General features: G+C 46.4%; 2 long non-coding RNA genes across 3 annotated transcripts in view; both read left to right on the top strand.

Moving 5' to 3' along the window:
• The first annotated feature begins 263 nt into the window (after positions 1–263).
• The window catches only part of LOC135376591 (uncharacterized), a 28,434-nt gene continuing 5,933 nt past the window's right edge, over positions 264–22,764 (top strand). The window contains exons 1-4 of the long non-coding RNA XR_010417760.1: positions 264–369; positions 8,689–8,761; positions 8,831–8,881; positions 20,816–20,915. This is a non-coding gene — a long non-coding RNA (uncharacterized LOC135376591). The remainder of the gene's footprint in view (positions 370–8,688; positions 8,762–8,830; positions 8,882–20,815; positions 20,916–22,764) is intronic.
• LOC135376592 (uncharacterized) lies at positions 9,827–11,974 on the top strand. Of its 2 annotated transcripts, none has more exons than XR_010417762.1 (4): positions 9,827–9,836; positions 11,336–11,530; positions 11,604–11,798; positions 11,872–11,974. It is a non-coding gene; the product is annotated as an uncharacterized LOC135376592 (long non-coding RNA). The 2 variants fall into 2 exon arrangements; XR_010417761.1 differs by lacking the exon at positions 9,827–9,836 and adding an exon at positions 11,237–11,262.

The raw sequence follows: 22,764 nt of genomic DNA, 5'->3' as shown, positions 1-22,764 counted from the left end.
CGACTTGGAGTATAGTATTAGGTATACCGGAGATAACGGTCTGTGTGCTATACGCGAGTTCTCAAAAATGTGTACAATTAGCCAATAACATGCATTAGGTGTGATATTCTGAAGCTCACGCCCACATTTTGTCTGGTATATCCATCCAACCGAGCTAGGCTTCTGTCGATGTTACATAAACCGGCGTAGTGTTCACAAGCGTATCAGTACGTACATGGTAGAAGTTGGCCTCCTCTAACCAATCAGCTCAGCCTACGCCGGATGCATGCCCGATACATTCCTCCCGGATGTATCGGGGGTTTATAAACGACAGCCTGGCCTAACAGAAACAACGGTCGTCTGCGAAACTTGTGCTGTCTTCTGCAAGTAGTAAGTCCCATTCTGTTCCTTGTCTACGTGTCCAGTGTTAGTTGGCTATCGATTTGGCTATGGATATGGCTATCTAAAAAATTAGCGCTCTCCCAGCTGGTGCAACGGGGAGTAATTTCGTTCAGCTTCTAAGAAAATGCGGGGATAATTTTTAAATTGCGCGTAATGCCTTGCAGATATGGGTCAAATGTAGGAGCATAACTGCAATGGGTTATGATTAGGGTTCTTCGTTTTCGGGGGGTGGGGGGTGCTATTTATCGGGCGCTTGGATCACCGTCTGATATGTTATCGGGGAATTTTCGGGTGAAACGAAACGCATATGAAAAAAGACACTGCTGTGACACTGGGAGGAGACACAAGATTCTTTATATTTCCGCTCGGAACTGGGGCAGTGAATGACAACGGTATTCAAACACTTGCCTGAGCTCCATAAAAGCTCGTCTTTGACCCCAGCATGAGGGGATTATCAAAGGAGGACAAATAGGTTGTCACAAATAGCTCTCTTTGTTGATATTATAATCTACTTTTCCGACGATTTACCGAGAAGGACAAGTTGAAGGACCGCAAGGATTTCGGGTAGATATCGGGTATTACCAGAATTAATAACTTGTTCGGGGGGGAACTATGGTGAGAAATCGGGTTTAAGTCGAAAACGAAGAACCCTAGTTATGATGTACCACTGGATGGGATAGCGTGCGATAACGGGTTTGGCGTGAAGAAAAACATTTTTGACTGGCAATGAGTACCTTAAGTAGCACACATAAATACCTCGCAACCTATAGTTACCCGATGTGAAAGAGTAAGAGATGTGACATATGCAGCTTCCGTGTGACGTACTGATCAAGCACCAATTCAGCAGAACCAGTACAAAACGGGGCATCCCGATCAATATTCGGTAATTACAACGGCCAGTGTAGTGTCCGGAATACTGGGCAAATGCCCATTGTTTTCGTGTGGTTTTAATAATGCATTTTCAATATTTGAGCACGAATCGGGTGATGAGAAACGTCCTCTATCGTTTTGATACTGTTTATAAATGCCGGCGTTCGTGCCTGTTTTCGCGTAGGTGCCGGAAACTCTGATCGCCCTTATCGAATCGAAACATCGCCTACATCGAAAAATCGCCCTTAAGCAGTGGTGCATGCAGGAGAAATTGACATCGGTCACCGCGCACACTCTTAAAAATGATGGTGGTGGTGGTGGTGATGGCGAAAGGGCTTGCCGTTGTCGGCCTCACGTATGTGGGCAACGTCACGACTGACGCCCTGGGGAAATGTGCGTCCTGGGCCGACTTCTAGGGGAACTGTGCCGACATATGTCTGAAAGCGTCTGAGGAAAACCCAGGAAAAACCCCAGACAGCACAGCCGGCGTGACGTGCACTCTTAAAAATGAACTTCACCGCGTTGCACGCTCCTAACCAACCACCATCTCGAGTGATATCGTTATCTGCCCTGATTTGCTGAAAACGGGAGGCGTACGCCTTTTCTGTGACAATTATGAACAGCATAAGTGTCACAAAAAGGGCGTACGCCTTCCGTTTTCAACAAATCAGGGCAGATAACGATATCATTCGAGATGATGGTTGGCTAGGAGCTTGCTATGCGGTGAAGTTCATTTTTAAGAGTGCACGTCACTTTGAAGCCATCGATCTCAAAGGTACTGGAACGTACTCACGTAAAGCACGCCCCATTGCGAAGTAAGCTCAAGAACACACGTTTCATTGGTGGACATGAGAGTGGAAGAGCGTCCTTTCGCGCTTCACCGCGACCAGCCGCGACAAAAATATGTAAACCGAAACCAATTAATTACCGCAACAAATGACCCGCTTCGCTGGCAGATTTTTCTCTAAAAGGTGTCCACTGAAGGTTCCAGAAGGGGTAGTACCCATTTTAATGCAAACGACGCCCTGCTTTAGAAGTTATGTTTTTCAAGAAACTCATTTGAATTTTTATTTAAATAACGAGTACCTCTCACTCACTTACACGGTGAGCAGCTTGCAGGTGGTAAAGGACGGATACTCGTAAAAAAGAAAGTTTGTCGATTGGTGCACCCGTTCGCGAATTATTTAGCCCGGGGATTTAACTGGGACGCCTTGTATGTCGCTGGGGTGGAACCGCCTTCCTGATACCATGCCCTCCATTACCGGCGCCAGGCAGTTTAAGAAATGTTTATGCGACCGTTCAGCTGCCGTAGTCATTTTTCAAGCTCCACGTTGTACACGTGTGATCCCTGCATTGTTCGTCTGATCATCCGAAATGTTTCATTTACTTTATATTTAGCTCCACGTATCAGCACAATTTGTTCTTGCGGACTCGGAAATATTTTGTATGCTGCTCATATTAACATTATGTTATTAAGTGTTGGGCACTCCCCGCCGTACTTCCCACGGCCCAGAGGACAAATAAATAAATACGTGCGTTTGAAGGCAGCACAACACGGCAACCATCCACCTTCCGCCTGCAAATCCTTTTAGGGTGCCGTAAACGAAATGCGTTCGCATGGCATACGATGGGCGTTAAAGTCAAACCGGGACTTTTCTTTTTTCGCAAAAGTAAAATGAACTTAGAGGCGAGAAATTAGTTATATTTTTGAACGTAATCTCCAGCTGCACTAACGCAGTTGTCCCAGCGTTTCACGAGGGCTTGGATGTCAGCAGCGTAGAAACAGCCATGATCGGACCGTATTCTTGACCTCGTCGTCGCAGCTGAAGTGGCGGCCCCCAAGGAACGCCTTCAGTGGACTGAAGAGATGCAAATGGCTGGGGGCGAGGTCTGGACTGTAAGGGGGATGTGGCGGAAACTTCCAGCCAAGTTCCTGTAAGGTGCCTGTCGTGAGATGGGCGGTATGCGGGCGTGCATTGTCCTGTAGGAGGAAGACTCCTTTGGTGATAAGGCCCGGCTTTCCGAAACTGGAGGTGTTCATAACTGATAGTGTTCAACGTTCCCACAGAAAGGTCCGTCTTTCGAGCCAGTTCGAGACATGCTATCCGTCGGTTCTTGAGGATCGGGCGCTCCACAAGTTGGATGTTCTCAGGAACTCTGACACTTGGCTCTGAGCCGTCCCGGCCGGGATCGTCCTGCACTGATGTACGGCCGTCTCGGAACCGTTTGCTCCACTCAAACGCTTTGCTGCGGCTAAGTGTATCGTGGCCATACTGAGCCTGCAGTCTTCCGTGAATTTCAGATGACTTTACGCCTTCATTCACGAGAAACTTCATGACAATTCGCTGTTCCATGTGCGCGCTCACCTCGTTGTCGGCCATCTTGTCCAGCACGTGTCTTCTGTTTTGCAAAAACTTTGGAGCACCACGTGGTGAACGCGGAGGCCTGTCGCGTGTGAAAATGACGAAAAAGAAGTAGCGCGGCCATTTGAACACTCAGGAGACAGAAAGTCCTGGTTTGAGTTGAACACCCCTCGCACATTCGCGTGGCATGCGCGACAATTGAAGTTTATTTTTTTTTTTCCTTGCGATGGCGCGTTTCAGATGGTTGGCTGTTGTTTGACTTGGATGCAGGGTTGAGAGGTCCGGAAACGAGACGCCGCGCTCTCAGCCAATTACGCAGCAGGAGGAGAATCACGTGGAACGCCGAGGGTATTAAAAGGAAACGACAAATTAGCATAGATTGAGAAGAAAAAGAACTCGTTACAAGTTAAGTTACCGTGTACAAAATGTAACTAAGTTAATAACGAAGTTCCTCAGCCTGAAATGTAACTCGTAGTTACTGAGTTACTTAACAAAAAGAACGAGTTACTTCCGAGTTACTTCGGACACAAAATAACATTACACAGGTGCAGCGCGCGTGAGCATTTGTGTTAGACATTGGGTTGCCTGCGGAGGAGTGCAACACGCTTAGATCGTTTTCGTTTATGTCCAACAATAGGCCTCCCTGTTTGTAAACAAATAACGTCATAGTGTTCGCCAGCGCCACAAATTTGGTAGAATTGAACTACGCTCGACACTAGAGGTAAACAAGGTCGCGAAAGCCCCGGTCTTGAGGGGATTACGATATGGTCCCTTAAAGAGACGCGACCCTCGGTCCTGCTTTTCTTTCAATGGGAGGCAGCGAACAAGCGCCCGTTCGTGGAAACCAGCCCTCTTCTTCCGATTTGTTTCGGTTTCAGTGTGTCTGGTAGAGGTCTATTCGAACGCTTTGCATATTACTCCGAACCTTACTCCTAACTCTTACTCCCTTTGGGCGCACAATGGTTCAGCTTCATTTCAATGGCAGCGGTTCTTACTTCCTGAACAAAATACTGTCATTGATTGATTCAATATCACGTTTTATGGCAAAAAATGCCATGAGGGAACCGGAGAGACAGCAAGAAAATATGTGGACGTGAGTGAAAAGCGAGTTAAAAGTAACTTGGAACTTAACTGAAGTTACTTTGACAAAGTTACCTGAAAAAGGAACGAGTTCCTCTGAAAGTTACCACGGCGCAAAAGTACCGAGTTAGTAGTTACAAGTTACCAAAAAAAGGAACTTAGTTACAGTAACGAGTTACCTCGAGCTCTGTAAGTTAGAGCGTTAACCATGGAGCAAAAGTGTCGCGCTTTACGCCAGAGAGAGAGAGAGAGAGATGATGATGACGATGATATGGGGATGACTTCCGCTCATTGAGCATAATGCAGCTTTTCGCCAAACGCACGCACAACCAATATGAAATCAATCTGCAGTTCATGATCGACCACCTCAATTTATTCGTGGGCATATTGTTGCCGTCCTACACATTATTAGACAGGCAAAAGCAGTGGACAGAATTAGCCGCAATATTGAACTGTGTTAAGAGCGTTGACTGGGCCTGCTGAGACAGGTGATTTTTTTAGGCAAATCTCCGCGTATGGTGCTGATGATCTGTTCGTGTCTGATAGTGAAGCGCGGTCTCTGCGGTGAAGCATGTTCCTATTTTGCTCGCAGTGTATAAGTTACGGCGCTCAGTGCCGGCAATTTGTTAAGTATGGCGCAGAAGAAAAATGAAGAGCTCCCACAAAGCAGTGTGCATGCCTGGTTGTGCGGGTCAGTGGCGACTGACCAGCTGATTTGCTAGTTACAAGCCATGTTCAACGGAACTTTTGGACATGAATGGAGTGGATAAAGTTAAAAGCAGCACCCTCGGAGAACGGGAGGGGGTCCGTATCTGATTGGTCATGCTGGCATGCAGGGCACAGAAGAGCTTGGTCTAAGCAGGCCACCCTGGAGCACTGCACGGGCTTTCGGGTACGTCCCGCCCGCTTTCTCTTTGCAGGCCTGGCATGCACATTGCCGGGCCTATAGATTCAGCTCGAACCTGTGTAACCCCACTTTTTGCGAGCCACGGTCAACTTTTACAGTCCGCTTCACTGGGTCGGACTGGGTACGCTACAAATTGGTCGGGGCCGGAAACCTATAAATTAATCGGGTTCGGTACGGAATCGTCGGGCATCGAACATTAGTAAACCAACGACGCTTCTCAGATGTGCACATGTGACGGATGTGAAGGTCATAAGCAATACGCATGTTTCTGACAATCTTCAAAGTGCGACTGATAAAACGGCATAGATAGAGGCAGGCTGGTAGACGAAAGGGACTTAACACGATGTTGAGATTTGGGGAGATATGTTTGGCCAAAATACACTCTTAAAAATGAACTTCACCGCATAGCACGCTCCTAGCCAACCATAATCTCGAATGATATCGTTATCTGCCCTGATGTGTTGAAAACGGGAGGCGCCCGCCTTTTTTGTGACACTTATGCTGTTTATAATTGTCACAAAAAAGGCGTACGCCTCCCGTTTTCAACAAATCAGGGCAGATAACGATATATTTTGAGATGATGGTTGGTTAGGAGCGTGCTATGCGGTGAAGTTCATTTTTAAGAGTGTACGCCAAAATCGAGGTTGGTCGCAGCTATGAGGAGGTGTTGAAAGAGGTCCTGGGCCGACTTCTAAGATATCTGAAAGAGTCTGAGGAAAATCCCAGACAGCAAAGCCGGGGTTCGAAGCCGAGTACTTCCCTGTCTGCAGTTTATGACACAGTTATGAGGACTTGCCCATTCATTTGGAGGGGTGGTGGCTGCTGAAACACATGAGGGTTGCTGGTGGTGCCATAGTGAAAGAGTAGCAGTCAAACAAGAGAAACCCAGTCCGTGTCCGTCAGGAATCGTAGTAGAGCTCTAATGGCAAAACGCTGGGATGCTGGGTTGTTTCGGTGCCCAGGAATTTTCAGATTTAATGGACCTGAGCTTGGGTTTACATGGAGGGACAAAAGACAAACACCAAGCGGCTCAAGTCAGCAAATGACTCTTACTCAAAAGACCACATAAATTGTTATGCGAGTACAGACCGTAGGAAAAGGGGCAAGTGACGCAGAAACCAAGGGCAGCTTCCACGGCGCCTCACTGACGCAATACCCTGACGACTAAAAAATGACTAAAGCTTCCCTCATCTGACGTTTCCTTTTTGCTTGTTGCAGTCTACCAATAACCCAAGCTTCATTCCACACAAGTTCACAATTTTAGTACAATACGTTTTTCTATACTGACCTAGCCTTTAGAACTGATCCAGGCGTTACAAGTATAAATAAATAAATGAATACCTTCTCTCTAGCATTTGCTCCCTATGTCAGCGAAGAAACCTAAAAAAAAAGCATGTTCTCTCGGTGTTGCTGAAATCACGTCTTGCTGTCCCACCGAAATCCCCCGGCTGGATAATTCGTGAACAGATGGCGCCATCGAATAAATTTCTGTTTGGTAGAGATCCTTGGGACATCGGCCATGAACTGAGTAGTGTGCGGCTCATTTGCATACACTCACTAATTAAATAAACATGCTAACTTTTAGCTTTTACTTCGCACGCTTACGGAACCTCTGTTTTACGCATCGGGACCTTCAGCAAAAAATATTCCAAGAAAAAAAAAAGGCATCGACACTTAGTGATTTTTCCGAGTAATTAATTGGTTTCGGTTCACATATTTCTTGCGCGGAGCAGTGCACCAATGCGCTCTTTGGATCAGCTATCCGGCTGTCAATTTCGTGTTCATTCGCCTGGTTCACCCAGGGGGGCGACGGAAGATTATAGGAACAGCCGCAAGAGACGCTTTGGTATTCGTTCTCAAAGCAACTGATAAACAGCGCTGGCGGTTCTGTCGTTCCGCAGGTGAGATAGCGTGCTCTTATCATGGATGATGGTGAATGCGCCGAGAGCGCTGTGGACTAGTGGGGTACACACTAACAATTAACCACACCACATAGCATGCTCCTTGCCAACCATCATCCCGAATGACAACGTTCTCGCTCGATTTGTTGAAAACGGGAGGAGGAGCCTTTTTACGCTTATGTTTGGCATAATTGATACCAAAAAAAAAGCGTACGCCTCCCATTTTCCTCATATCAAGGGAGAGACCGTTGTCATTCGGGATGATGGTTGGCTAGGAGCCTGCTATGTGGTGTAGCTAATTTTTAAGAGTGTACGCCAAAATCGAGGTTGGTCGCAGCTATGAGGAGGTGTTGAAAGAGGTCCTGGGCCGACTTCTAAGATATCTGAAAGAGTCTGAGGAAAATCCCAGACAGCAAAGCCGGAGTTCGAAGCCGAGTACTTCCCTGTCTGCAGTTTATGACACAGTTATGAGGACTTGCCCATTCATTTGGAGGGGTGGTGGCTGCTGAAACACATGCCCCACTACTCCACATTCACAGAGCTCGTGGCGCATTCATCATCATCCATGATAAGAGCACGCTATCTCGCCTGCGGAACGACAGAACCGCCAACGCTGTTTATCAGTCGCTTTGAGAACGAATACAAAAGCGTCTCTTGTGGCTGTTTCTAATCTTCCGTCGCCCCCGTGCGTGAACGAGGCGGATGAACACGAAATTGACAGCCGGATAGCTGGTCCAAAGAGCGCATTGGTGCACTGCTCCGCGCAAGAAATATGCAAACCGAAACCAATTAATTATTCGGAAAAATCACTAAGTGTCGATGCTTTTTTTTTCTTGGAATATTTTTCGCTGAAGGTCCCGATGCGTAAAACAGAGGTTCCGTAAGCGTACGAAGTAAAAGCTAAAAGTTAGCATGTTTATTTAATTAGTGAGTGTATGCAAATGAGCCGCACACTACTCAGTTCATGGCCGATGCCCCAAGGATCTCTATCAAACAGAAATTGTTTAGATGGCGCCACCTGTTCACGAATTATCCAGCCGGGGGATTTCGGTGGGACAACAGGTACATGGTTGTAATTGTGTCTTGCCGTAACAAGACAGAAAGGTGGGTGAACAACCTACTTCCCACTGGCCAGGCGTGTTCTAAAATTCTGGTAATATATAGCATGTCCATCTTTCAAATACAGCGCTGTAGCTGACACAGTGAAGAGCATCAACCAATCATGAAGGTCCTTCTCCTGTTACTCGTCGTCATTGGATGTGAGTATCCATGTCAACGTTTCCGAAACATTTCCAAATGTTTACGATGCTGTAATAATTCCATTGCAGTGGCAGCAGCTGATGCCTGGCCTGGGTGGGGACGTAGAAGTGCTGATCCCGGTAAGAATATCATTTTACACATCCATCGTCGATGAATATTAGTAATATGATGGATAGCTTATAATGAAAGAACATCAATGGACTGAGTCCACCTTTATAGGGTTTAGGACCCTCATTGGGTAACAATAATAATAATCTATGAAATATCCAAGTGGTTTTAGACCTACAACCTAAGAGGGTAGTCAGTCAGCACAGGTTGTTCCATAAGAAGTTATCCAGCAGACTTATCTATTTAAAAAAAAAGGGAAACAGTCATACCGCACCGTCTCGCGTTTTCTCGACGTGGATCTAGACTGTCCTAGGCACTACTAGACCATGTTGTTCCTGCTCACGTCCCGTGTATTTACAACGAGCGTAGTAACCGTGTCAATGTTTCCGAAACATGTCCAAATGTTTACGATGCTGTAATAATTCTGTTGCAGAGGCAGCAGCTCAGTACATGAATCTGGAGGATGATCGTAGAAGTGCTGATCCCGGTAAGAATATCATTTTACACATCCATCGTCGATGAATATTAGTAATATGCTGGATAGCTTATAATGAAAGAACATCAGTCGACTGAGTCCACCTTTATAGGGTTTAGGACCCTCATTGGGTAACAATAATAATAATCCATGAAATATCAAAGTCGTTTTAGACCTACAACATAAGAGGGTAGTCAGTCAGCACAGGTTGTTCCATAAGAAGTTATCCAGCAGACTTATCTATTAAAAAAAAAAAAGAACGGAAAACAGTCATCCCGCATGGTCTCGCGTTTTCTAGATGTGGATCTAGACTGTCCTAGGCACTACTAGACCATGTTGTTCCTGCTCACGTCCCGTGTATTTATAACGAGCGTAGTAACCGTGTCAATGTTTCCGAACAATGTCCAAATGTTTACGATGCAGTAATAATTCTGTTGCGGAGGCAGCAGCTGGAAACGTGTTTCCGTTTGTTCGTAGAAGTGCTGATCCCGGTAAGAATATCATTTTACACACCCATCGTCGATGAATATTAGTAATATGCTGGATAGCTTATAATGAAAGAACATCAATTGACTGAGTCCACCCTTATAGGGTTTAGGACCCTCATTCGGTAACTATAATAATAATCGATGAAATATCAAAGTCGTTTTAGACCTACAACATAAGAGGGTAGATGGGTAGAAATCCAGCGAACCGGTAGAGATGTAGGAAGGGAGTTGCCTCAGGAAGGGAGTTGCCTCAGGACAGGAGCCGCCGATATTTCCAACAGAGACTGTTCTTCTTCTGCCCAGAAGAAGAACAGTCTCTGTTCGAAATATCGGCGGCTCCTGTCCTGAGGCAACTCCCTTCCAACATAAGAGGGTAGCCAGTCAGCACAGATTGTTCCATAAGAAGTATCCAGCAGACTTATCTATTTAAAAAAAAAGGAAACAGTCATACCGCACCGTCTCGCGTTTCCTCGATGTGGATCGAGACTGTCCTATAAGATGTACTAGACCATGTTGTTCCTACTCACCTCTCGTATATTTACAACGTGCGTAATTAATCACCTTGGACTGGGCGTTTTTTTTTTTTTTTGCATCCGTAGAATCCTTGTAAGAACGTCATTTTACTCTCCCAAAACGCATCGATTGTTGTTGAATAATAATAATATGCTCGACAACTTTTAATGCAAGTACCTCAGTCTGTTGACTCGGCCCTTCGCTTACACCAATCACATCTTTGCTGCGTCGGACGCTGTACTCATCTTGTCATACCCCCAAGAACACACACGGTCCTCAGGATGTCCCCACAGTATCATCGTGTCCTCGTCCTTCAAGGTGTATCCCCAGAACATCCTGAGGATGACACTCGCGGACAGTCCGTGAAGAGTCATTCAAGTACGTCCTGTGCCCGTCAGTGTGGGTAGATAGTGGGACGAGAAATATTATTTGTTTAGTTTACCAGCTCAGACTCCCTAAACACTTTTTTTTCCCGGCCGAAGCTTGGACCCGATTGACATTCTTCTGAAATAAAGGGTGGTCCAGCATAAAATTATCTGCCTCCGAAAAGGATGATTGTCTATGATACATGGAGCATTTCTCGTGAGGCCGACAACGGCAAGCCCAATCACCATCACCACCACCTCGTGGAAAGGACGGAAACGTGCGATTCTGTCCTACTGCTTTTGACTTGCAAAGGCCCCACCTGAATTTCTCAAACCAGAATGAGTAAGAAACATAGACTTTGCAGTGATGTAGAGCTAATACGTACTTCAATTAATTATATGCTTTTAGTAGTTTTTCCTGGCGTAATCGAAACAAACATGGACAGCTCACCCTTTGTTTTGTGTCGCAGACGAGCATGGCTCTCGAATGTACGGAGAGTCGCCGTAAATAATCTATAATATTCGCCGATGCCCAGAATGCGTGTGCGAAGGCAAGTATACGAGAACCTCGTTTTACACGTTCGCTATTCGTATTATACCGTATACCTCGCACATCCAAACTAGCGGAAATGCAAAGGGTGCATCCACTGCAATGCGCGACTCCGATGTGCGCACGGAACTGCACTCTGGTTACCGGTGACCACGGATGTCCGGACTGTGAGTGTCCACCGACTCACTGCCCGAGGAAGAAATGTCCTCCGGGATGTCACAGAGAAACGGGCATCCTCCATGACCGATGCCCAGAATGCGTGTGCGAAGGCAAGTATACGAAAACATCGTTTTACACGTTCGCTATTTGTATTATACCGTATTCCTTGCACATCCAAACTAGCGGAAATGCAAGTGGTGCATGCACTGCAATGCGCGACTCCGCTGTGCGCACCGAACTGCACCCTGGTTACCGGTGACCACGGATGTCCAGACTGTGAGTGTCCACCGACTCACTGCCCGAGGAAGAAATGTCCTCCGGGATGTCACAGAGAAACGGGTATCCTCCATGACCGATGCCCAGAATGCGTGTGCGAAGGCAAGTATACGAGAACCTCGTTTTACACGTTCGCTATTCGTATTATACCGTATACCTCGCACATCCAAACTAGCGGAAATGCAAAGGGTGCATCCACTGCAATGCGCGACTCCGATGTGCGCACGGAACTGCACTCTGGTTACCGGTGACCACGGATGTCCGGACTGTGAGTGTCCACCGACATAACAATAAAACATAAAAATACAATATAAAATAACATATAAAATAACAATAAACAGTATCTGTTTCAGCTTCGGAAGAGAATACCTTTCGGTGTTGTTTTCGGGAAGGTTTTTCCTAATACCTTTCGGAGTGCGTCTGCGCTTATTGTCCATTATGTACTAGAAAGGAACAGTCAGGCTTCATTCTGGCAGTTAACCAAGATACCAAGATGCATGGAGTCAGAGTCAGTATGCAACTGTTCTCTGTGCAATAATAAAAAATAAAAAAACATTGATATAGGTTCTCTGACGACTTGGGGGGTGTTTTATAAGTGCGCATTCTGAAAAAGGGATATGAATATAAAAAAAATTGCATCCTAGAAATGCTCTAGCAGTATTCTCATGTGGTCCTTACGTAGGATCTGTGGATGATCTGAGGATGCCATAGGGACGCTATATAGTGCCAAAATGACATGCTGAGGATGATTTGAGGATCAGATTCACCGTCCTGCAGATGTCACCCCCGTCCATGCACGATGCTCTTAGGATATCCCTGGGATGACAGTGTGTTGTTGGGGACCCCAAGAACACTCGCAATCCTCAGGACGTACTCAAAGTGTCATCGCGTCCTCGTCCGTAAGGGGATGTCCGGAGGAGATCCAGAGAATGTCCTCATGGGATCTTCCAGTGATAGTCATTTGCGTACGTCCTGCGGGCGTCAGCCGGAGGACATATATAGGAGAAGTAAATTAGTTTAATACTACTGTGCATTTCAATGCCTCCGCCCATTGATTAGCGTTCCGGATTGTTTATCCTAACCAAATTCAACCATACCAGCATTGATCATCTATACAGTGGCTGGCAGATCTTTCCTTTTAATAAATGTATATTCCCCCTACGAAAAATACTACAAAGAGAAAATACAAAATACAGGGGTACAAATGCAAACTGAATGATATCAATGGATATTCCATGCACTGGGTTTAATGTGCGATAAAATATAGCTTTCTAGGTCTTTCATTGTGATCTTGTTGCTGTTAATATCCGAGCAAGGTCCCTGACCGGATGCTACACGGATCATTTCCGTGGAAGGTACAGAAAAGTGATGACATATTACAGCGCGTGCTTGACTTTCGATGGGTGCTTGAAATCAACTAAGTAGAAAACACGGACGTTACCTTGGTTGGAACCTAATACTCCGAGGAATTCGTCACTGCAGTGTTGCTTATACATGAAATTTAATTAAAGTTAGGTACCTCACCCTTCGTTTTGACTGCGATGCTAGGACGACTCTCGCACATGCGGGAGTTCGCAAGACAAGCAATATATAGTATATGTTTTATCTGCGAAAGGAAATGCCACTGGCGCATATTTCTTTCAAAGTGGACTGCCTTAGACGTAGTGGCGCAGGACTTTCTATATTTTAGGTTTTTATACCGCGACACCCATTCTTCGTCATCGAAAACAATCGAAGAGGAGAAACTGAAAATGACCAGCTGGGGGCCGAGGTTGAAAAACTGAAAAAAAAAAGTTGCTTTCTACTGTAAACGTCTGCTCACTTCTAAATGAGAGAAATGAAAGAAGATTCACTGTAGCAACATGCGGAACAACATGATCCTATAGTGCTCCTGAGACAGTCCCATTTTTGTCCCCAGATGTTGTCGCTAGGATCATCTCTGGAGTCTCATTTTAACACTTTTCTAACAAATTGAGGAGCCTTTGGGGATATTCCCAGGGTGTCATTTCTGTCCCACAGTGACATCCTCAGGATGAGTTGGGGATGTCAACGTGTTCTCGGGGTACCCCCACGCAATGCGATAGATTAAGATCCAGTAAAACACTCAACGCATCAGCACAGACATGTGTCTCCTGCTATGAAGACGATTATCACATTCGTGTCACATCAGCTTAGTGTCCGTAGCGGACGCTGATATGCTGGGTAACCACAAGGGTCAGCACACCGTCATCATGTCCGGCTGCCGGCACGCCCTCTATGTCTGTGATGATGAATCTGAGAAGAGATCCTTCGACCTTTAGATTAAAAACCTAGGACATTGAAAGAAGGGTGATACGTGCTCGTTATACTCATGTTGAGAACACACAACGAAGGGTAGGTTACATGCAGGTATGTGCCGTTGACTAAGCGGTGGTTGTGCTGTGTTCGCTGACTGAAGTTGGCATGGAGGAAAGACGACAAGGAGGCGCGCTCTTCTTCAGAAAAGAGAAGTGACGTGAGGATGGGACATGAGCTGTAGCTTCTTTGGAGGCACGTTACCTGAATACCCCAATAGGGTCGCTTTGCACACGACACTTTGGGGGACACTTTGACGCGCTAGACCGCACCTCTCGAAGTATTCCGAAACTATGCGTTGAGGTCTCCCGTAGAGATGTGTGTAATCGAAAGCGAAAAACGAACGGTGATGTCACTGGAGTGGCCACCAATCTCGGCTTCACTTCTCAGAGCAATAGGACTCCTCCTCTCTTTTCTTCCTCAATGGAAGTTGGTCTCACGTTAGTGGTCAGTGTCTCTATGTGCATGAAGATGAGGATGGCGATGGTAAATGATGATCTGGATGAAGAGACGATGAAATAAATCTAGATCAAGAGACGATGCCTCTTCTTCAAGTCTAAGATACGTCTTTTCCTCTTTCAGTTGTCACGACATACAATATGTTGTACGAATGAGACTTCCTCCATGACAGCAGACATTAAATGGAGCTAGCAGACGACGCGCGGTTATCGGATCGCCACCTCTCCCGTCTGGTGGCGCTGCGCAGCCCCGCCGCCACCAGGGGAACGGAAGTGAGGCGAAGGCGACGGTAGCACAGCAACTTGGTTCGGTAACCCGCTTTTACGGGGGGGTTGGAGATATCAAACAAGTATGTCGCAAGCAGTACCTTTTGGTCATTTAGGACATGAGAAAAAAAAAAGAAGAAAGGACTCGAAATGAATAATGCAATCAGCACCCAAAGTAACCACAGCATAACTTTGGCTACCTTTATGCTAACACTTTTCCGCCATTAGTGACCAGTGGCAGTGCAAGTCGAATCGTGAACACAGGAGCTTTCTTGGAAGCCCCTCTAGCAACGTGGGCGGAGCGTGACGCTCCTCCTTGAGGGTGACGTTGAGGATGGGGTGTATGCAATCAGGGCGACTACCTTTGACGAGAACAGGTCTCCCCTAGTCAAAGATAGGAACACAATACTATCATGGAGAGTGGTTGATCCGCTTGCGGAAGACACCTTTCCCTTGCCCAATAATAAGATGAATGTGCTTCGTCGCTTCGGGTTCGTTACAGCGTAGCAAGGGAAACCAATAGGAAACCAAAAGGGAATCCAATATAAACGAACGAGTGTTTGCGAAAGCCACCGCCTGCGCTTTTAACACACTCTAAAAAAAGAACTTAACCGCATAGCACGCTGTGCGTCAACCATTGCCACGGATGATAGGGTTATCGCTTCTGATTTGAAGAGAGAGGTAGTCGTACGCCTTTTTGTGACAACTTTCATGTATTTAAATTGCCACAAAAAGGCGTACGCCCACCTCTCTCTTTGAATCAGACGCGATAACCCTACACTGTTAAAGCAGAGCTTCACCGCATCAGCACGCTCATAGCCAACCATCATTCCGAATGATATCATTCTGGCATTGGTTTGTCGAAAATGGGAGGAAGCGCCTATCTGGGGCAGATTATCTTGTCCCAGATAGGCGCCTCCCCCTGTTTTGAACAAATCATGACACAGAATGATATCATTCGGTGTGATGGTTGGCTAGGAGCGTGCTATGCGGTGAAGTTCTGTTTTAACAGTGTAGTCAAAGATAGGAAAACAATACTATCATGGAGAGTGGTTGGTCCGCTTGCGGAAGACACCTTTCCCTTGCCCAATAATAAGATGGACGTGCTTAGTCGCTTCGGGTTCGTTATAGCAAGGGGTTTACGAACGAATGCGGTATTCCAAGCAGCACAATGCACTGAAAGTCGAGTGTAATAGGTGTGGATGGTATGTGTCTTCTCAACGCTCTAAGATGAAAGTCACTGAAAAGGTTAGCCAGCTATAGGGCTCGAACTCACATCTTCTGGATTACCGCGGTCCAAACTCTACCGATTGAGCTAAGCTAACAGTTTTTTTTTTTCTCAATCAAACTGATTTTAATGTGTCAATGGTATGTGAGCTAAGCTAACAGTGATGTGGGTTCCAGTCTTGCAGCTGTTTAGCCTTTTCAGTGACTTTCATCTTTCATCGTTAATTTCTTAGGCGATTTGAGGCTTTGTATGTATTTGTACTTTCTACGTTGTTTCAGCCCAAGAACATCCAGTTCTCTCATTATGAACGTTCTTTAGTTTCACCAGTCTGTTCAGGGCCTTCCCGTCCACCCCTATTGCACTCGACCTTCAGGACATTCACCGACGACGCCTGCGCTTGTAACAGGGTTGGGGACTTTACGAGATTCAAAGACGAGATTCGCCTCGTTAGACATAAGAAATTTGAAGAAAAAGCTACTGCTGGGAAAACGCATACTCGCGAAATGCATCAGAAGCTGTCTTACAGAAGCCCTTACTGTCATGCACGGAGTAAGAACTCCGGAGCACGGAGCATGTACGGAGCATGTACTCCGTGCTCTCAGGCAACACACCTTGCGGAACAGACATCTGTATTACTCGTGCGAACGTCTGGTGACGTGAACATCTTGAAATCGAAATTTCCTCGATGTATTTGCGACGCAACTTTTGCTCGCGCACTATCTTCCTGCGTTGCAAAAACAGCTGTCCCTCTAATAAGACGATCTACATGCCCTGGTTTCCCTGTACAGTTTGAGGAGGACGCGAACAGCGATTCGCAGAAAAACAGGAAGAAAAACCGCAGGATATCCCCAAAGAAAACTCAAAAAAGGTCCGAGATGTCGTCATGTGGAATACAGTGATCTATGAGTTATACCGGCATACCTTGGAGAAAAATAAATATAACGTAGGCTGCTGGCGAAGGGTCAAGATATCCTTTGTCGTGGGGGAGAGTAACGCACTCGCCGCCATAAAGGCGATTAACGAGACCTCAGGATATTACTTTTCTTGCTGACCTCTCCTGGACGCTAAAGAGAGGGGTACGTTTTTTCTTTTTTTTTCCTCTTTTTTTTCTCGATCCGAAGATCCCGGAAGCCTTAGCTGTAACTTAGTTCTTCAGATTATGTTTTGAGTGGCCGTGAGTAGTATATACTCTTCCCAACACAAAGTCCAATATATACTGATGACTATATTCCATGCAGAGAATTCAAAGTTCAAGGCACGTGAAGCATCTCCTGGCTATGGTAAGTATTGCAATGGAATTCACTTATTCTGTTCTCGAATTAACCACGAAAAATGCAAATTTCGTTCCCACATTTGGTGCCCTCCAATTGTGCAATACTTAAAATTTTTCGTTTTCTTCTTGTCTTTTTTTTTTCATTTGCCCCATTGTGTCTGCACTGTTTTCCGCCCTTGCGAGCAGGATATTGTGTATTACCTAAGCCGTTGTCCACGAGCGACTTTCAACACATTGTGGCTCTATTCTGGGGCACATTATAACTAGAGCTGAGCGCGGGTACAGGCATACCTGCGGTTACCTGCAGTTACCCGCACATCGTCACGATTTGCGGATAACTGCGATATTTGCGATAGCTGCGGGTAGTGGGCAAAATGCGGGTGTACCCGCAATGCACTCCATCGCCAACTAAGTAATCCCTCTCTGTCGCACGCGAGCTCAGCAGTGCGCCATATCGTTGGCCGTATAAATCCATGTGCCAGACTACAGCAGGCAAGTGCTGGCGGGTGAGTTCGGTTACTAATGCAGACATATATGGCTCTCTGTTGGATTGCAGTTTTATTGGCATATGATTGAAGCCGTCCGAGACACGTAGCCAACACTCAGAATTTCCTTCGTTTTAAAATAGAAACAGCGGTAAACTGGAAGAGGAACATTTCCCCCTGTGGGGCCGAATGCGGGTATGCGGACATACAGACAGAACTGCGGGTGCGAGTCACCCGGATTAAATTCTTGCGCGTGCGGGAGCGGGTCACACACGCGATGGTACAGTGCGGGTCCAAGTTTGCTTACCCGCACTCACCCTCCACTTATAACAGTCATTAAAATTATACAACATTTAAAGTTGAGAACATGGAATAAGAAACTGTAACAAACCCGCGAAAACTGTCCGTGCTTGAAAGCTGAAGAGACTCCTCCAGGCATCGATCGCCATTCCCAATGAAACAATACAGAGTTTTAGTACGTCGTGTGCTATCCTGTTTGCGCAAGTAAGGGATAGCATAGATGGTTCTGCGCATGCCCAGAATAGCGAGAGACATTCGCGCAGTGCGAGGAACCACCAAGGGCATCTGTTACGTACGCTACCGCCTTTACGTACGATGTACTAAAAGTCTCTAATGAAGCAAGTCAGCTGTAGATAACAAACGACACATGAATAATGATATGAGAAATAAGAAGACGACAAGATTGGGAGCGCGAACTCTCAGAGCAGATAAGTGACTACAAAGCAGACGACAGCGTCGTCCCTGACACTACTCTGTTAAACAATGGCATGGGCACTCATTTGCAGGGTGTCTTTTTTTAGGCGATACAGATTTGTCATAAAAAAACTATAAGGGCTCTAGACGTGCTGTTTTCACATCTGTCATCTCTGGGTCGGCGAACATTCTTGGCCATATGTTGCTCAACTGTCAAATCACTAATTACCTAAAAATAGTTAATTTACTTTTTAATTATAAAAGCTACGTAGCGTTCCAGTCTCCGAAACCGACCTAATGGTCCGGACACTAAGCCTAGCTTTATTGTCTTCCTAATGTCCCGTGCTTTTCCTCGTCCTCGTCTATTCCTACGTTACATGCTCCCACACCATCCCTCCGTGGATGGTACGGCAAGACGTTTTTTCCTATGGTGGCCATCTCGTCTCCCCCCCGCGCACCTTTATAACCAATAGCCTTCAGTAGACCCCTTTGGTGTACTGCTTTTTGGACTTCATATGGCCCACTGAAACTGGTCTTGCTTCCCGGGACACCAGTATCGCGTCACCAACTCAAATTTCAGGTATCTTTCTGCTCTTGCGCCTGTCAAAGTTCCTCTTCATTCTGGAGCGGTACTTGTCAATCGACTTACGTTGCTCTTGCAGTGTGACGTGATTGGTTACGTGCAAGCGTTCATCAGCAGGGAACAGCGCCGGTGTGTTAAATGCTGCAAAGTGTGGACTGCATCCGAGAGCAGTGATGTGCGATCTGTTATGGTGCCATACCGGAGCATCTAGTGCTCACTTCTAGCCTCCTCTGAATTGGGTGTACATCGAGATGTACTGTTTTATGACTCTAATTACTCTTTCGGCGAGGCCATTTGCAGTTGGGTGGTATGGTGTTGTCGGTTGGAGTCGTATTCCTCGTTGCTGGACCCAACTGCGTAACCGACGACTCCTGAATGGCGGTCCGTTGTCCGAAACTATTGTTTTGGTGTTCCGGAAGGTGTCTCGGTCCATTAGAGTAATCACGGCGTCCTCTCGCCCTGGACGCGCAGCGAGTACATTGGTCTATGGCCACCAGGAACGCCTGTGTACGACTAATGCCCTCCCCTTTCTTTTTGAGCTCGGCAGCCCCTCTCTCTCATGAGGATGAGTGAGAGAGAGTGGCTGGTTTGTCCCTTCAGATGACGCACCCTTGGAAGTCGCTGGGCAGGTGTGGTAGCTTAGCTCAATTGGTAGAGCCCTGGACCGGTAATCCAGAAGATGTGGGTTCGAGTCCTAGAGCCTGGCTAACCTTTTCAGCTAACCTTTTCGCCGAATTCTGACCTCGCCGAGCAGGGGCCTGCTAGAAATTTGCTTTTTTCTGGGTCACATATACTTAGTGGAGTTATGTGGTATCTGTTTGGCATCTTTTTGGGACTCGTTTTTAGATGGCTCCTATCTAGGGTTGCCACCTTTCCTAGTGAAAAATACCCGCTGAAGGAGAGGAGGTGGAGTAGATGGAAAGGAGGAAAGGCTACTGGGAAAAGGAAGCGGGTGAAGGGTATACACGCAGAGAGAGAGAGAGAAAGAGAGAGAGCTCAAGATAATATGAGGAAACATAGGTTCCTGCGTCTGGCTGTATGATTAATGCTAGAAATTGCTCTAAACAAGCACGAACGCTACACTGGATCGTACTGGAGCAACCGAATTGGACTGCCACTTACTTTGAAAAACACATCGACGCAGACAAACCCTTCTTTGCAGGCGGATATCTCATCGTGTACGGTATCGGTCGTGTACGGCCTAAGTTCTAGCTGGCTCAACGCAACCACCAACAGCTTCGCACAGCCACTGATCTCGTCCCCTCCGAACACAAGACTCAATGAATAACAATGATAATAATAATAATAATGAATAACTAAGAAAAGTACTGGTGACTGCGGAGTTGGGTGTGTGATTTATTCAAGCTGTAGTGGAATGTTGAAGGGAAAGCCCCGCGAAATCCCCTGTGAAAGGTCTCGAGCCACAGATACCGGCAGAAGGCTGCCGGTATCACCTTCCTACAGGGAACCGGCAGAGCGAGCAAATAACCGGCCGTGACGGTATAATACCGGCCTGGTGGCACACTCCTATCACACAGCGAGGTTTAGGCGATTCATGTCACATAGCGGCCACATGACCAGTGACCGGTGACTTTTTGCATTCAAGGATAAATGCTATATTCATTGTAGTTGAAATACTTTTTGGAGTATTTCCTACTCTATCTTAATTACTTTAATTTTTATGTATTTATACTCTGCCTTAATTACATTCTAACGTCAGTATTTATTATCTGATCTTAAATACATTTTTGAGTATCTTGTACATGTCTGATTACAGCCAAACGAAGCTTCTTCGCACCGCCAAAGATTCCAGTTGGAAATGGTCTGTGTTCTTATCTGGACACCATAATACCGTGTTAGCAGAAGAGTCTACAACGGTAGGTGTGTTTGCTACTTTTTGTCTCTCTCCCCCCCATGTAACAACAACAACCTAAATAAATGAATGAATGGATGATGCTGATGATATGGGATGTTTCCCTGCGTTGTGTGCATGACCCTACCCCTTTCCAAAAAGGTTCACATGAAGAGATGAAGTGGGAAGGAAAACAAAACAAATCCCTACAGTTCTTGAAGGAGGCCCTCAGAAAGGAAAGACAAGAGGGCGAAGTGCACGGCAGTGATGTGCGGGGTTACACCATGGGCCGACAACTTTGCGGATGTTGAATGGCATCCAATCCAGCAGATCAGGTTCCGTCGCCAGGCTGAAGCCGACTTGCTATTCCTTGCAAAAAAAGAAAAAGAAACAGAAACAGAAAAGGAAAAAGGGGCAGCGGGGGGCATTCGGCTGGTGGATAGTAGCCCATAGGGACCAGCACAGCTGCCGGGGCACCATCCGCTCACTTGTCGCCTCAGGCGCGGAGGGGAACGGTATGCTTGTATGTGCACCAATTTGTTAGGGAGCCTCCATGGGTTGCTGCGGCTTCTCCGCTTTTCAGGGAGGAGACACCCTTTAACCGTGCCAACGCCGCCTTTCCTCCTCGCCCTTACGCGGAGCGCGCATTTTGACTCCCAACTTGCTACGCGCTGCCCATTGCCGGCTGTGCATTTTGCGCGTTCGAGCGGCCATCCGGCACATATACACGCAAGTGATTGCATTTCTTCGGTGTCTTAGCGTAATTGTACGTTTTGGGAACAAATATCGCAACTCATCCCTCCGGAATTTTAAATCCAGCGTGCAACAAGTGTGTCAGAACTTCCTCTATGACTGCTGAAATCGGTCGTTCCACGAGTCATTTTCTCGGGTAATACCAGAGTTCCAGAGATTTTTTTCTGCGTGTACCACGTTCGGGTCACAGTTCTTTTGCATCGGAATTTACGCATGAAAGAGCTCCTTTTTTTCTTTTCTCTATTTCTATGAACCACTGCTAGGGCTCAGTTCATCTCCGTATGGTGGCATGGGGTCGTTGATCTGTCGCCTAAAGAGCTAGGTCGGAAACCAGCGTTCGCTCTTGTTTGAGTAGTTCCTACTTGATTGAGCAAATACATTCGTTGGTGGACGAAGACAAGCGTGCGTGGAGATCTGCAGAGTGCGTTACTCGCATGATACGTCGTGCAGCGAAAGGCCAGGGTGCTGTGTGCCCAAGTGTGCCAATTGCGTTAAATCTCCGCAAAGCCACAACAAGCTCATTGAGCTTCGTGAACACGTACGTGGTGCAATGAATGTTCGGTATATTTCGGGTAGCGTGAGAAATGTGCTACACGTTTCTTCGTACAAATGTGAAGAGGCATTCCTCTTTTATTGATAATAATGTGGGCAATAATCTTCCGACTTGTAACCAACACAAAGAAGAACTATGTCATGTAATCGTGGGCAAATTTGTACAACTGCGATTAAGGGTGCAGTTGCGACAGGAGCATATTTCGGTAAAACAACGTCGTTTTCAAGCACAACGGCAGCTGGCGTTGCACTTGAATGAGATGTTATAATAAACTCTGCTTGCGATTAACATATTTCTGTTGTCTATACACATTCCCATGTTTACTATTGTAATTCGCTGGTCGAGACGCAACCGCGTCTCCAGGTGCAGTGACGAGTTTAAACAAACGTTACAAAGCATTAACAACATATTTTACAACCCATGACCAGCTCTACTAGCATATATGACAGTTTTGCTACGCTAGTATCCTTCATTCTGCTTTTACCCCCTTCCTGTCGCGAAAAATTGAGAAAAACGCAACCCCGCCGCTGACGCCCAATGCGATGTGGGAGTCAAGATGCCGGCGCTC

Source organism: Ornithodoros turicata, unplaced genomic scaffold (genome assembly GCF_037126465.1).
Source record: "Ornithodoros turicata isolate Travis unplaced genomic scaffold, ASM3712646v1 ctg00001168.1, whole genome shotgun sequence".
In the NCBI taxonomy this organism is placed as follows: Eukaryota; Metazoa; Arthropoda; class Arachnida; order Ixodida; family Argasidae; genus Ornithodoros; species Ornithodoros turicata.
Note: the sequence above shows the minus strand (reverse complement) of the source record. Positions and strands in the feature narration are given on the sequence as shown.